Source organism: Struthio camelus, chromosome 1, assembly GCF_040807025.1.
Source record: "Struthio camelus isolate bStrCam1 chromosome 1, bStrCam1.hap1, whole genome shotgun sequence".
Classification (NCBI taxonomy): Eukaryota; Metazoa; Chordata; class Aves; order Struthioniformes; family Struthionidae; genus Struthio; species Struthio camelus.
Window position 1 is genome coordinate 212853912 of NC_090942.1, and position 15650 is coordinate 212869561.

The 15650-nt window shown below is 39.4% G+C and overlaps 1 long non-coding RNA gene across 1 annotated transcript; it reads left to right on the forward strand.

Moving 5' to 3' along the window:
• The first annotated feature begins 1545 nt into the window (after positions 1–1545).
• On the forward strand, positions 1546–15650 carry LOC138065650 (uncharacterized). The gene is made up of 3 exons (XR_011138746.1): positions 1546–1674; positions 13619–13852; positions 15396–15650. It is a non-coding gene; the product is annotated as an uncharacterized lncRNA (long non-coding RNA).

Below are 15650 nucleotides of genomic sequence, written 5' to 3' on the forward strand. Positions count from 1 at the left end.
GTATTTAAACTTGTGTGATCTCTTTAGGAACGTTTTTTTCTCTCTGCTTAAAAATGACCCCCAAATTCAGTGGCCAACAATGCCCTTGGGCAGACACAATGGGATTTTTATTGATGATTAAATGGTAAAACAACTAACTCTTGCAAATCCAAGTGTGGCTATAACTACTCTGTGAGGTGTGAGCTGGCATAATTACATCCAATTACTGGCAACCAGTTGCTGAATGGAAACTAATTCCAGGATTAGATAAAGCCTCAACATTTTGGGTTTTTTTTGGCGAGGGGGAGGTTGCTTAGAGTGACCTGGATGGATGTGCATGTCATGTTGCAAAAGGCCTTTCTGAGTGAAGGAAGAAAATATTTCAGCTAATTAGAGCTGATACTTGCATACCCATATACTCTGTCTACTTATCTGACTGTCCTTAGTTTGAGATGGAGCAGTTCAAGACACAGAAGTGTACAGTTCCTATACACAGATGCTCTTTGCAGAATATTTGGGTATCTGAAGTAAGCTTTTTCAAGCATGTGCATAGTTCTTCACACACTGCTTATCAACCTTATTTTTGCCATAGCATCATTGCAAGCAAACACTATTTATGCTTGCAAGCAGCACAGATGAGATCTGTGTTTTGATACAAAGTCCTTTATCTGTTATGGAGATTTAGAGCAAAGCCTAATTTAGGCTTTGGTCTAAATCTCCATAGCACAGCAAAGGTAGTTGGTTCATCTCTCCAGAGGATTCAGTAGTTATTCTGCAGCAGAAATTAGGATGGTGTTTTACAGCTCTTCCTTCTCTCTGGCTTGCTTACACAGGCTTCGGCTTTAACACATTCGGTGTCTATGTAAAAGCCTTGAGCTCACTTAAAACCTTGATCTCCAGTCATTGTGTTCTGGCTGTGAAGATGTCCTGGTTTGCTGCATAATGCTACATGAATATGAAAAATAGCTGATGCTCAGGTTCTGAGCAGAAACATCAGTTAATCTCGAGGTGTTCACTTAAAAATCAGTTCTGAAAACCATGCTTCCATAAGGGAAATATTCTACTACGTTGCCCAAACTCTGGATCACCTGTAAAAGACACAAAGTCCCAGCTTCACTTCTAAAAGTTTCCCATATTTCTGTTCTTTCTTCTCACTCTGCTACTCTCCAGTTTTAAAACCTAATGGTGCTAATTTTTGCTTACTTTTTCAAAGTAGAACCATGAAAGTTTATCTGCTTCCCAAACTTCCCTCACTAGATAGACCTATAAGCATCTCACTATTTATGCTACAGAAAGAGGCTCCCATGTCTACAATACCAATAATTCCCAAGGATGTAATGTAAAGCAAAAAAAAATTCAACATGAAACTACTACCAGATAGTGAGATGGCTGGGGCTTAGCTGCCAATTATGCTTCAAACTGTATCTCAGTCACAGCACTGATAAAACCACGGCCACCGCTATAGTACGGTGTCTAGAGGAAATGACTTTCTGGAAGAAGAACAGATGACTTTTTATTTTTTTCAAAGATCATCTTTTCCTGAGATCGAGATCTAGCCTTTGACTACTGCAGAGGGTACAGATTTGCACATACATTGGTGTGTTCATTAATGAAAACAAGAGTCAAGGCTCTCCGGGTTCGAAGGACATTTTGTCTGGGGACTCTGCCTGGAGTATCACTTATCGGACAAATCTGGTTGGTATTTGTTAGGACAGTATGTTATTTTCCTAAACTTGCTTTACTATGCTTCTGCTTTGGAACAGTTTTGATAATATTTATTCCAATGGGATCTCATTAGTGTTAATGCAGGAAATTATTGCTCAGTTAACCGGCTCAAAAAATTAGTTCTACATATATTTACTCCTAGAGTTATTTTAAAAAAATAGTTAGGCTCAAATAAATATAGATTCTGCATGAATGCACTAATCTGTTCATATTAGTACTTTAGTCTTTTGGGTCTGGTGCTTTTTACGGTCTGACACTAAACTCACTAAATTTGTAGGAAGGTTCCCATTATCTTTGATGGACTTCAGATCAGAGTGCTAATGGTGCCGATCTCTTAGATGATGTGTTATGTAAAAAAGAATAAAGGTTGTAAAAGAGACTAAGGGTCAGTTTTAGCCATTTGCGAAGCCGCCACTTAACTTTCAAAGAAGAAACAGACGAAGCAAGATTTGCCAAATGAATAAATATAGTGGCTGATTTTGGAATAAAATTTCACTAGTTACTTCTTACTGAGTTTTAGAAATTTTAGCATATCATTTTTAATACTTGCTTCTTTTCAGACCAATTTTACATTGGATAATATTTTTTCAATTAGGATACTTGGTGCATTTAAGAGCAAGCAGTTAGAGGACCTCACAAATCTTTAACTTTTTTTTTTCATTCAGTTATAATCATCTAGTTGGACACATTCCCAGAGTTATTATTTAGATCTCTTCTGAACTAAATGAATTAAATTGAACTAACCTGTTGGCCTTGAAAAGAAAACACTTCCCTTAGCATTTTTCAATAAAGATCCAGAACTCTGTTCCACACTGACGAGTACAAACTCACCATAAGATTTGTTGTTCTTTAAATAAACAACAGCAAGACAAATAAGAAATGAAGTCTAAAATTAAATCTTACTCTTTCCTCACAGTCCCAAGAAAGAGGAGAATATTTACATGAAACTTCTCCAAATGTTTATAGCACTTTTGGACACTGCAGGTTTTCTAATATTTCAGAAAAAAAATCTGATTTCTACAGCCCATGACGAAGAGAAGCTGTCTGCAGAAGCTCACCAAACTCTGCAGTTTATGTATCACATTTGGGAATTCATTGGAAAGCGGCTGCTGCCTTAATTCTGTTGGACAGTTGCCAAGATATGCAACTTTCACCTCTCTTATAATATGATTCATTCAGTAATGGAGACATTTAAATATATTTAACGACATGTGAACTGCAGCAATACATGCACTGTAGCCCAGATTCAGCTCATCGTAAAGTGGATATGTAAAACTGCCACTACAGAGATCCAGGGAAACGTGTCATATCTTCTTCCCCATGCAGATATCTTGAACACCCCAGGATATCTAAATAGTATTAAACAGCTCTATTTAGGCAAATGAATTGAGTCCTCAGTGTCGCTGCTGCTTATCTCGCTGTCTCTTCAATGAGCTCAAGCTCTAACAAACTTCTTGTCTCCTTTTCTTAGTGAAAGGTTTTATGAATCTCTTTATTGTGGCTATTGCTTGAGATGTCCTATTTTAATCAGTTTATTTAAACATTTTGAAGTTGTTTAATCAGGAGATATAAGTTTACTGAATTAATCTTAGGAAACTGAAGTATTCGCGTGCCACACAATTGCTATTACTTCCAGAGTTTCCCCTGTGAGTTACAGAGAAAATAAAGTATTTTGTCGTTCCTTAACGTCACAGTAAATTTAATGGATACCCCCCTGGATGTTTGGTTACTATGCACAGAGAGAGTCTTCATCTAAACCTATGGCAAATGAATATACAGTTTATGATTTCAATTGAATTGGATTTTTTTTCAGGGAATCAAGGACATTTCACCCAGGTAACAAAGCAAGCGGCAATAACCGGTCAACATTCATAATTATTCAGTGATTGGTTCATTCATTCATAGCAGATAATGAATCGTGTGGAAAGCTGGGAATTATGCTGGCAACATTTCGTGACTCTTTTTAGCTAGACTTAGAGCTTTGCACTTACAACACTTCAATGTAGAAAAGGCAGGGCTTGTAGGGAAATGTAATGACTTTTCTTAGACTAATTGACATATATGCAAAAAACCAGGCAAGCTTTTGTGCGTGACTTTTCTACTAGGGAGGAAAATCTCCCCTCGGTGTTTACTTGTGCTTCCTTTAACAAGGGCTGTGTTTTGCTGGTGGGTACAAGAGGATCAGGCACTGATCACTGGTCATGAAGATAAGTGACATGGGTCCGCATGGATTAGCGCTAAAAGCAAACAGCTAAGTCATGTGGAAAATAAGGGGAACATCATTTAAGCTTTTAATCTGCCTTTTATTTTCACTCTCCAGCAGCGTGGGTGTAGCCAAAGGCAACGTCGGTAGTACTGCATTAAATGCATTCTCTGGCTCTGGGGCCAACTTTCAACCTTTCTTTTCCTCTCCAAAATGGAAGGACCACTTAATTGGGACTGGCGTGTGGCCTGTGCTAAATCCTAGATTATGCCCAGAAGCTGTTTAGGAAAGTCGGAGGCAAAAAGTATCCCAGAGACCACAATAACAATTTAATAGCTGCTTGCCAGTGTCTAAGACTGTTCCCTGGCATTGCTTAACTTACTGTTATTCCTAAGATTGGTAAATGCTAATAATACAAAATATCTCAGATGACAGGAATTCTGAACTATGCTTAGAGGCTGAATAAACTTCAGAAATAGATACGCCCTACCTTGGAATAAATCAGAATGGAGATGTTTCCAGCTTATGAACCAGGAAAATTAAGTTCTTAGTTATACACCTCAGCGTAGTCTCCCATGTGATAACTCCCTGCTTTGTATTCTGTACTCAGCAGGGTCAATTAATAATATTTATATTATTAAAGATCATCCAATAAAAGTTGTATTCAGTTGGGTAATTATCCCAAATGCATGAGAGTCGAGCTGAACTAAGGCATTTCAGCAGCCCGAACGGGTGCCCCTGTTACCCCGACCAGCCATCCTGGGTCCTGCGAGCCCCTGTGAGCGGCCAGGGGCTACTTCTAGCAACAGCCCTTTCTGCAAACTCCTTGCCCCTTCTCAGGAGCAGCAATAAGCAAGACCCAGGCGTTTGGCATCCTTCCCACTATGGCCTTGCCACAGCTCTGGTAGGGGGATTCACAGAGAAACCTGACTTCAGCCTGCGCAGTCATTCGCTCGGCTGCTGCAGCTGCAGACTCTACTCGCTCGGGAATAATTCCTGTTATCGCATGCGAGGTCGAGAGTCCATGTTCACTCGGGATTTTACTGTAGGTCTTTTTGATATCTCAATTTTTTTTCCTTATGGTCCCTGTTCTGGACCTTCCACTTTAAAATGAAGAGTAAGATTTTTGTTTTAACAGTGGTGGTGAAAAGTTTGGGAACCTGCCTTCTTTACAAGGCTCCAAATCATGGACGTAATAGAAGAACTCCACTTTTTTTTTTTTGTTAATCTTTTAACTTTGAAGTGACTGTGAAGACTTTTTGGAGGAGCTAATAATATTTGAATAGCTGGGTTTACCGATACATAGCAAAGCTCTTTATAAGGTTCTGTGGATGTGGGCTATTGCCTTACTGCCCACTAAAGTTATTCTATTATATTTAATTGTTCACTGCAAACTCATTTAACTACTTCAAATTGTAGACAGACACTGAAAGAGGGAGAGAGCTTCCTCACTTACGTACAAGGACTTCACGGATTCAGGGAATTTTTATGTGTAGCTTTGATGCCAAACACATTAGCAGCTCTCTATCTACAGATGAATCACGAATACAGCAGCAAATATAGAAAAGCAGTCTAATTAGATTTTCTGCTTAAAATCACCAGTGGCATACAGACAAGGTAAATAAATTTATGTAAAAAAAAACAGAATAAAAAATTCGGTGTAGGGACACAGCCAGCAGGTGGGAGGCAAGAGCTGGTTAGGGAAGACGAAGCTCGGCGGCCTGAGCGCTCGCACCGAGCTCTCCTCGGCTACCGCCGCCAGCCGCGACATTAATTCATCACTTTTAGCAGTGTACACAAGTAGGGTATTCACTGAACTGGAAAGCTTTTTATGAATTGATAGCGGTGGTGGTGAATTGCTTGGGAGGGGAGATGTTTTTTGAAATCACCGTATTCGTTCTTTGGCTCTAAATGGTTCTGTGATAGGAAATTCTCCACTTTCATCTGCGGTATTTTCTCGTCCACGTGATCTCCGCTAAAAATACAGCTGCCAAAAGCTTTTATGGAGCAGAGGTGGTATTAGCCTAAGTGTTAAGAGGGTGGAGTTCAAGTCCTTACTATGTAATGACTTTCCGTGTGGCTTTAGGCAAGCTGCTTTTTTCCTTTGCATATGAGTTCTTCCGCTGCTTCTCTTTATTTTCCCTTTTTAAGTGGCACATAATGGAACTTCCTTTCTTCCCTAGTGGAGAAAAATACTATAAAGACTGTGCTATAATAATACTATGAAATATAGAAATATCATTAAGCAATTTGAGGGTACATTTTCATAAGTGATTTTTTTTGCAGTGTTGTGTGGCTCCTCATATGTTAGCGTTATCCAAGATAACAGAAATTTGATTCAGCCTGCTGCATACAATTATTTGCAAAAATTGGCCAAAGTTAAAAAGAAATTTAATTATATGAAATAAAAAAGACATACTGACCAGAGCCAAAACCCGTGGTAAGGCTGTATCTGGTAATCAAGAGGGGTGTGGGCTGGGAAACTAATGGACTAAGCAGGTCATGTTAGGAATTAAGTCTAACAGATGACCAAATCAATGACAGTCAACGCTTATCTGCCCACTGCTTGCTGCGAGACAACCAATGTGCCTGAATTGGCCAAGTAATCCACAAATTCATGAACAGCCATAAAATGCACTGCCCCTATGGGCCTGTGGGCGTTAGAAGGAGCTGTAGATAACGATATTTCTGATATGGGGCTTAAAGGATGTGCCTGTGTGTGGGGGGGAAATCTGGGGAACTGAATACTGGGATAGGAGTGGGGAGGCCTGAGCTTTTTGCCTGGAGGTATGTTTAAAGAGCTAAGACATGAGTCTGTAGAAAAGCAATTGTCAGTAGTCCTGTTGCAAGAAGGACAGCTTGCAAACGCTTTAAGAACGTGCAGCTCTGCATGACTTGTGTGGGGAAACTCAGATGGATGGTGCCACTGATGAACAAAGACAAACTATAATTTATTATTTCGTGTAACATGTTTGCCCTTGCTACCAATCTGGGCTCCTTTGTGCTAAAGCATTTTTAAAATCCTAGATGACTCAGTCACAAAGATTTTGGTTGTAAGAGAAGTCTTATTTTTGAAGAAAGTTTTATTTTCATTTATATGAGATCTAAACTCAACCTAGCTATACAGGTACAGGCAAAGGTGCCTTTTAATGCTTTCCTTTGAAAATGTTTTACTCTTAATGTAGCAATATATAACAAAGATAAGCTGTTCTTTAATTAAAGAGCAAGGATATGACTCATACTATTTCTCATAAATCTGGAATAAATCCGCCAAGGCAAGTAAAGTCCGTTCAGTGATGTAGAGGGATAAGGCTTATCAAAAATACAAGTTTGCTGTGTCTGATCACATTAGATTTATCTGAGATCACAGTCATCTGACTGATTTGTCTCTTGAAATGCTTTAAAAAATGAAGTGTCTATCAAGTTTTTAAAATGCTTTGTTTGGAAGGAGTAGAAAACTAACGAAAATGGAATCTTAGAATCTGATGGTCTTCCAGCCCAAATTAATCCCTCCCTGAAAGCTAAGTCTGTTCAAGTTGGAGGTAAATACATCCCTAGGTGGTGGGTGCAGTAGGTGAAGACATCTACATCTCTGATGAGGCTTCAAAACCCTGTTTGTTTTGCCGCAAATAAAGATAGAAAATGGGATTTTTTGAATGAGAGTTCATCAAAAGGCACGAGTGAGTTTGGTTATACAAGTGTAGTCTCCAGGCTTGAGGGGAAAACAGCTTCCTACATACTACCTCTCCACTTTTCTTGCAGGAAAGTGTGAGGCAGGTGATCAGAAGAAGAGGAATTTCTCATTCTTGTTATTTCACCTGGATCAGGTAGGGCAAAGACTGCGTTTCAGTCACAGGGACTGTATTCATATCTAGCCGAATGTAATCTTCCAATTGCAAGTAGTTTCCGGCAGCAAGAGTTGTATCTAGTTATTCAGGAGCTCCTTTGGAAAATGTAGCACATAATGCTTGTTAGAAAAAAGGGAAACAGACAACAGATAGATGGCGGATAGCTAATTTTCTGTTAGCAGGTACTGAATCAGTCACCTGAGCAAAGAGAAAAATACCGTAAGGGAAAAAGAGGTCACAAAATACACAGATGATAATAAGTAGCATCTATGCAGAAATCCGTGGATACAGTCTAGCCCCCTTCTTCACTCCAGGCGTTTTAGCAATTGCCTTGGCTAACAGTAAGCGTTAGCAGTACTGTGCTAACCATTGCAATCCCACCTACTGTTTGCTTTCTGCTGCTGGCAGAATCTGGACAGGTGTGTCCGCATCCTCAAAAGCAATGATGGCCTGGTCTGTCCCAAGAGCTTCAATGTCTAATAATGTTGTAGAAGTTAGGGTTTGGTCAATAGTATATGGAGATATCCCAAAAGAGCTGTTGTTCTCTGCAGTATCTGTGAAATCTAGGTAGGAGTAGGCAGCCAACCTTTGTTACGTGGCCCACTGTGATGCTAACGCTCCTCACTAACCCACGCTGAAAATCTTCTGTGCCCTCTCAGAGCAAAGTTTTAAAGTCTTCAGGGAGAACTAAATAGCATTTTAAATCCTCACATTCTTTGACTGGGAAGTAAGATACCCTTTTGCTCTCTCCTTCTAGTCTGTAAACTAACTTTATTATGCAGTGAATGAACGATTTGTCTAGGATGGTCTCTTAGCCAGCTATGTGTGGTTTCTCCCTCCTTCCTCTCCCTCTCCTAAGGTTAATAGCCTTTTAGTAGCAAACATCTCACTCCTGGCCAAAATGCCACAAACTATTGCGTACTTGGTACGCTAACATAGAAATGAGGCCTGGTTCATTTGATTCTCTTCCCTGCATTCCCCAAGAAGTGGCAGCCTTTCTTCATGGACCCTCAGGCTGCTTCCTTGGCCTGGATTACTCCTTAAGAGCAAAAGTGTTTGTGCTGAATAGGGGAATAATTTAGACAACACTTTCATTTATGAAATACTATCACACTGCTAATAACTACATTAGCCCTATTGTAGAGAAGGGAAGCTGACCCAGATGGGTTGAACTGAGTAGAAGTGACATCTATACTTTCCTTAAAGCCTCCCACTGCTGTGCTACCAGAATTAGCAGCTGGCTACTATTTTTGTTTTCATATCATCCTCATTTTTCTGAGCAGGCCAAGGAATAACTATGCCCTATTTTCTCTAGTGATCTCTGTCTGGCTACCACTAAACCTGGTGCCATGGGGCAAGCTATTACCAAAAAGAGGCATTACAGCCACTGCCACTGCGCAGCGGCAGGGAGAACTCGATTTGGGAGATTTTGACCTCCATTTTTGTGTCCCTGCAAGACCAGGAGGGCTAACCTGTAACTTCTGATACAGTTTACAAGATTTATTTACACAGGAAAGCACATGGCCAAAATTAAACCAAGCAACTCCTTCCTCTCCCCGCCTTGTCCATCCTCTGCCCTTGTTCCAGCTGCAGACAAAGGAGACTCTGCAACTTCTTGGCTCCCTTAGGAAGCTCCACTGACACCCTGCTCAGTGCATCTATACAGTGAACAAAATCTATACCAGTAATCAAAACACATCAGGGCCTTTTTTTTCTGACCCTGACGTCACCTAATACAACATAGCTTATGGCTAAAGTCCATCACCCTCCAAACCAGGAGAGCCACATCCAGTCTCCCTACTGGGAACAGACCAATGCAAGCTGGGCCTGGGAGACTGCAGGTTTGTTCAGCTCAGAACCATGCCAAGTTTTTAATAATGATTTATTATAGATGATCATAGAACAGTGCTTGTACCAGTCTAGCATGCCACAGTCTAGCATGTTTACTTGTATAGACATAGTCCAAGTGGCTAGAGAATAGGGTAGGTAGACTACCCACAACCTAGGATGGGCACATGTGCACCTTTCAGATCTAAAAGCTACGATTGTTCCTTGCTAATCAATAGCAGATGTAAAAGTGTCCACCAAAAAAAATCCTATTTAGAACATAAATTGGTGATATTAATTGGTGGATTTCCAAATACAGTTTTAATTTTCAGATTGTATGTAATCCTTTAATGCAAACCAACAGAGACAGAGACTTGACTTGAAGCATCAATGGCTTCTACCCAGAAGCAGCTCTGTTCCACCTCAGTGTCTCTTTGTAATCTCACCTTCGTCTAATTGTTAAATGCTTTGTTATTTTTTCTGACGTGATGCTCATCTCAGACCCTAAGCTGAGACAAGAAACGGAAGGAATAGTAGAAATGATAAGTAAAAACAAAAGAGGGATAAAGATGATAGTATCATATCCTTTTTAAGTTACATGCAAGATTGTAACTGTAAATAACTGTGTGAATCATCTGTTTGTTCTATTGTCAGAAGTCTAGAGTTAAGCATAACAGTCAGCATTAAATGTACAGGAATTATTATTATTTACTTTGGTCTAAATATACAGCACTTGTAAAAGATGGATAAGTTCATTACTCTGAAAATTTCTTTGTGAAGTTCAAAGTGAAAAAGAGAATGAAAGCTTAAGCAGGAGAGCTGGGGTTAACTGATTGATGAAGTAAATGCCATGGAAGATAACTGCTCTAGAAGAAGTAAGACAACAGTTACTAGTGCATTCTTTTGTTCTGCAAAATGCTTTACTCACGTGGCTTGGGATACACAGCTTTATAAAACTGTTTCAAAAGCAAACACTGTAGTCCACAGAGAATTAGAGCTTTAGGAGCTTGAAAACTTTTTTTGTCAAGATGCAGTAAGATTTGTTTCTAATTAGAGTGTAGCACTACTTCTCTATGAAAAGAAAACACCTTTTCATTGTGTTTATACTGAAAGCTGGAATGACGGCTGCTCGTTTGTGACACTGACATTTCACACACAAAATGGGCTGCCTATAAATGCAAAGCGTGTGGATTTTCTGCTTCTCTCCTTTCCCCTTCGTCCCTTCTCCACTTTCATTTATCCTGTTCTGGATACTAGTATTTCTAACATACCTTGGATGACTTTTGATGTTTTTTTGATAAAAATGTGGCTTCAATGTGGCTTTATTGATTGCATGAGGGTTAACTTCCTGTCACGCTAGTCATTACTGTCTGTGGGCATGTAAAATTGGTCACGACTCCAGGGAAGGAGGCTTCTAAAAGTCTTTTCAGTTTTTGAAAACGGCATCTGCATATGACTAGAATTTAGGATTAAGGCTAACCCAAGAGAATTGGTTGGTTTGCCAGTTATGGGAACCGAGACAGACACAGTTAGACTTGTAATGATTCTTAATAAATTTCCACAAAACTCTCTCTCCTGCCCTCAAAAAGGCACTTTCTAACATTAGGCATTCTTGTCTGAGAGGTGGATAGTGCGGAAGATTTCTGAGGACGCGTGGGCTCAGCACTGCCTTCAACATGTAAAGCACAGCAGCCCGGAGAAGGAACAAAACCTGAGTCTGTGCTCATGCAGATGTGCATGACGAATGGTTCGGTCTGGTGGACACGAATCTGTATGCAGGGAGAAGAAATGGTGGCTATTCCAGATCACAATGGCTACACTGCAGCTGTACAACATTGCCTATTGCTTGCTTACAATTTGAATATATTATGCCTCACTCATTCTGTGTATTACTCAAATCAGGTCTGGCTATGAAGACAGTTAGTGTGATTAATTTTTACCCTGTTTAATAGGGTAACTTCCATGGATGGAAGGACAGCTTCTAAATCCTTCCTGAAAATATGAGTAGCTGACTTGAATCTCTAAAATAATGCCAAATGGTAGACTTTTAAGTTTTCATAAAATATTAAATAAAGCTAAGAGCTGTTAAAAAAGATCTAGACAATAACATCATCATTTCACTGAACAAATCAATAGTGCTGCAAGTACTTGTACATACAGAGTAATTGTGAATTTCAGAACCATAAACTGCTTCTGGAAAATCCTATAGATGTACTTACTCCAGTGCTCAATTGTCTGACGATTACAGATTTCCTAAGACCTGCTGCTTCTGGCTCTTTCCAGGATGTGTGTGTGTGTGTTTTTTTTTTTTTTTTTACATGGAAACCGTCTGTGTAGTTATTTCTTGAGTTCCCATTATTAACATTTCCTGCAGCTTTTAAAAACATCCTCAATAACATCTTTTAATGACTAACTGGCTATGGTTTTACAGTGTCCTGCAACTAGTTTTACTTTTGGAAGCTCAGTAAGATAGACAATCCTCTCCCCCTCCACACTCCTCTTTGAACACTACTTCATAGGAATACAAGGGCTGTAAAAGCCTTGCAGCTGGCGAAGGGAGAATTCCCACAGGATGGATGAAAGGAGTCCCTGCAGCGCATGCAGGCTGCTATGTGCATTCGGAGCTGCTCTGAGCTGTAGTTCTCCGGAGGTTGTCTTAAATTAGAGCTGACTCTCAGAGTCATGCTTTATGCCACAGGCTATACTAGTTCTCAAAGCAGGCTTGAATTGCAGGAGTATGCGAGTGGCTGACAGCCACCTGAGGGCTTTGTTGGTGGGCCATGTCTTTTCGTGACACAGCTGGTGCATTTAAGAGAGCGCTGGGCTTATGTATTATGTCTAGCTGTGGAAAATATGAATAACAGAATTCCTTTTTAGAAAGGGAGGGTTTTGTCTTACAACACTATGATCCATTTCCCTTCTTGTCATCTACCTTCAGTTACTGAGTATATATTAAATGCCCTGTATACATCGCATAAAGACATGCGGGTGGTTTGAGGGTGTAAAGCCTACTGGAATAGTGTTGGGACACTGTAGAAATGGAGGGAGCCAAACTTTGTGCATTCTTATCCATAGTGCTTTTTGAGAGCAGATTTGAGTGAACTGTCCCTTGAACTGTGCCTGGACATAGTTTTGGAGAAAGCTTGTTAGGGGTCCAGAACAGGGCCACAAATTAAGACCCTCCAGGCCTCTTTTATTAAGGACTGTGGAAAAACTCTGAAAGGTCTAGGCACATACAAGACATGATTGACCATAAGCTGGAGATAGATGTCAAAAGCTGCAGTGTCTCTGGCCATGTGCAGGATTTTAGACTCCTAGATAATTCCACAAGCAAAATGTAGGCCCAAACAGACGTTTAGAGTAGGAGGAGTGTTACACGTTCTAGGATACCCTCTGAATTCACGCACTGTTCTTGAGACTGTAACACTGGTGTAGTTAGCAGGATGATGTGGAAATACAAAAGAAACCTGAGATGCCTCCTGAACTACTGTATTATCGCCTTTAACGCAGGACTCTGTAAATTTGTCATGCACTACATCTGTTTTTATTTTACGTATTTAAGATAAATGATGTAAGAACTGACAAAGATTCACAAGTATCTAAATATTTGTAATACTTTTCCAAATTACCTACATACAGAAGGGATGCTGTACTTTGATTTTGAACTGTACTGAAAGGAAGCTGACACTGACAGCCCATCAAATTAAAAAACAAAAGGGAACCTAGATTTTGGCAATGCTAGACTGATAAATCTCAGTGTATGCAGACCCATATGCAAATATGGATCTGCAATTTTCATTAAAACTATTTTATTTTAGTCACATGATGATTCAAGCTGGGAAAAATCCTTGTGGTTCCTGATATGCTTCTGATATGTGAACTGTGCTAAGAATTTCTATTGGAAGTATGAACCTTCAACAGCACTTTTGACTGCTGCATCACCTTCTGTAATCATATATATTCTTCATCAAAGCTCAAAGAGACTCAGCACGCCAGGCTTTTTAACCTTTTGTCATTCAACACCTATATTTTACAGATTCCAGTGGGCACCATCTAAAATTTCCATGTGCATCAAAGCTGTAGCAATCAAACTTGAGAAAAGCAGTTTTGCTGTTTTACGCATAGCTGCTGAACACAACGGTCCTTTTATGATCTGTGTTCTCAACTTGTTACATCGAGATGATTGCAATTCTCAGCTACAAGCCTCATGGAACGCAATGGCAAACCAATTTCTGGACCTTCTTCCAAAAGAATTGCCATAGCAAAAAAGGTGAGATGTTCCACATATAGCATGAAACTTCATAGCAAGAAGGTGTACCAAAATAGTCCCTGATTCAATATACATCCAACTACTTTCCTCTAAAAACTTAAGAATCTTTTAGTCTATGAAATACACTTTTTTGTGGAATACTGCCCATTAAGATGTTGACTGTTTATGACAGTTTAGGATGTTCAATGCTTGTTATTTGTACCAAGGGAAAGTAAAAATAGGAATCCTTGGAAGAGGACCATTGCAAACAAGAACACGGAACATAAGAATTATTTGTATGAAAAGAAGTTCACAATTGTGACCAAGAAGCTGGAAAAAGGTGAAGAGGAATATACCGGTTTTCACGTCAATGATGGAATTACAGGACTTTTTTTTTTTGATAGACGGATAGGATCTGTTCAGGATCTAACAAAACGGGGATGCAGTAATCACGCTCAAGGTGATTTCAAAGTGGGTTCTTAGATATAAACCAGTGATACCTTGGAGCAAAGCCGATTATATGCCAGTCAGACAGCAATATAATCTACAGACAGATAGATAGCAACATAATTGAGGTCTCTGAATAGTTCAGAGAGACACTCATTAAAACATCATGCAAACTAATCACCTTGCAACTGGGTACCTGAGTGAAAGTTAAAACAAGAACTGTTATAAAAAGCAGTAGTAAAAAAGTCAGATGTAGGCAGAAGAGTTCTTACTGTGCTAGTATGTCTGCAGTTCTAGTGCCCCCATATGGAAATGAATATAGTAGATCTACAAAAGACAGAGGAAGGGATGATCAAAAACATGTAATGGCTTCTAGATGCAGGGAGATTAAATCACTTTAATCTGAGAAAGAGATAGGAGAGAGAGGATATGACAGTCAAAAATCAAGACTGACTTGGAGAAAGAAACAAAGTAATTATTTTTAGACTATAAAACTAGAGGTTATCAGAAGAATACGAGGTCGTAGGCTCAAAAGGACATACCTTTTTGCACAATGCATAATTAAATTATGGAACTCTGCCACCGGATGGTGTGGAAACTAAGTATAAATGATCTCAAAAAAGGATTCCATGAAGAAATAGAAGGAAAGTCCATCAAGGCTTGAGAAGTCCCTAAACTACACTAGGCTGACATCCATGTGGAGAGATTGTATACCGGTAGAATTTACCTGTACATTTACTCTTCTTTTATTTTTTTCTCTAAAAAAAGTGTGGAAATTCAGTCAGAGACTGGATTTGGGTATAGACAGACCGAGCAGGGCAGCTGTTCTTATAAGGAGCATTTAATAGACAAAGATTTTCCTGAAAATGAACTTTGAGGATTTCAGGATTAGCTTTTAATATTAAAAAAAATTAAAAACATAAGAGGCTGAGTATTCCATCTGGCCTTTCTCTGAATCCACAATCCATGATTTCTATGAGAGAGGTTGTATATGCTACTCAGAATATGAAGCCCAAGGTAAATAAGCATTCAGATCATGAAGTCATTTTGCATTGACAGATGACTAGAAATTAACCAAATGTTTGTATTAAAGCAAATCTTTCTGCTTTTACCACAGAAGAACGAGATGTGAATGACGAAATGCATGAATATCTACCACATCATAGTATCTCCTGAATTTTCCAAACATTCATTGATCACTACTGGTTACTCAAGCATCTGATACAATTTTTGGAGCATACTAGAGAAAACTCCCTAAACACATCACAAACTTCTTCCATGAGGAGTGAACTTCAACGCAGAGTTGCGAGTTGTAAAAATAAATGGCTTTCCATTGGGTAGGATGTGAAATAAAGATACACTATGTCCCTGA